The following is a 1,051-nucleotide window of genomic DNA, read 5'->3' as shown; positions in this document are numbered from 1 at the left end:
TTTCTGAGCAATTGGGAGAATTGTGGGTGTCATATTTTGGCCCCACATATTCAGGCTAGGTGCTCCCACAATTCATAAGCACTAGATAATTACCAGCTGGTTTTCCATTTTAATTCATGGTCTCCAGATGGTTCACTGTACTCTTTATCCATAGATAAAGAAAACACCCACGTCTTTAGTATAAGATGAGTTGAAAGAGAAAGAAGCATGGCAAGACCACATCCTTAGGCCTGACTGTACCCTCACCCGGCTCATAAGCAGTCTGGGCAAATTCCCCACCTCTCAGTCTGACTCATGCATGTCCGGTGGTGACTATGAAGCAGAAACATGGAATGTCGTACATTCCAGAGGAAGTGTTACCAGTGATCATTATCAGTGCTAACTTCTTGTTTATAAGGGAAGAAACAAATAAATCTCCAAGGTTGTGCCTACCTCAGAAAGTGCCAGATTTCACTGGAATAACGGAGACTGTAGATTTCCTTTCTGGTTTCGCTTTATGCTGGCTCCAGCTCTCTCCACGCTCTGTCCACATCCCCTGCCTCAAAACTCCTTGAACGAACAATTCTCTCCTGTCTTGGTTCTTATTTCATTTGTTATTCTTCAGCTAATGACATTTATGTGAAATTCTAATTGCTGTTTTTCCTCACTCTTTAGTGCTTTTCTCTTTATTTATAAATAAAGACTTACTTATAATTTATAGGTTCTGGCAGGGCCATTCCTAAAAGAACTTACATAAGGGCCAGTATGCAACCTAGAATTGCTTGAGGATAGTTTCACTTTTTCATTACTGGGAGGAAAGGAATTATAATATCCTTAGTGGGGAAATAATTTAATGCTGTTAATGTATGAAGTAATTCACTGATAAATTCTACTGAAAGTTACTTTTAAAATTAATGTCTAACAAAACCACCAAAGCCACCTTAAGAGAAGCTTTTCAATTAATTTATCAAGGCCCCACGGTTATCATTTTAAGGCAGATTAAAAAGTATGCTAAAAGAAATGACTTTTAATAATGTACAGGTACTATTTGGGGCCGTGAGTGGTTCTGCTT

General features: G+C 38.6%; 1 protein-coding gene across 1 annotated transcript in view; it reads right to left on the bottom strand.

The window, feature by feature from the left end:
- LOC103597658 (N(G),N(G)-dimethylarginine dimethylaminohydrolase 1-like) overlaps nucleotides 1–477 on the bottom strand; it is a 10,326-nt gene extending 9,849 nt beyond the window's left edge. The window contains exon 1 of the mRNA XM_008581525.1: nucleotides 433–477. The gene's annotated coding sequence lies outside the window, so the exon portion shown is untranslated. The remainder of the gene's footprint in view (nucleotides 1–432) is intronic.
- Nucleotides 478–1,051: the final 574 nt, after the last annotated feature.

Source organism: Galeopterus variegatus, unplaced genomic scaffold (genome assembly GCF_000696425.1).
Source record: "Galeopterus variegatus unplaced genomic scaffold, G_variegatus-3.0.2 Scaffold2381, whole genome shotgun sequence".
NCBI lineage: Eukaryota > Metazoa > Chordata > Mammalia > Dermoptera > Cynocephalidae > Galeopterus > Galeopterus variegatus.
Note: the sequence above shows the minus strand (reverse complement) of the source record. Positions and strands in the feature narration are given on the sequence as shown.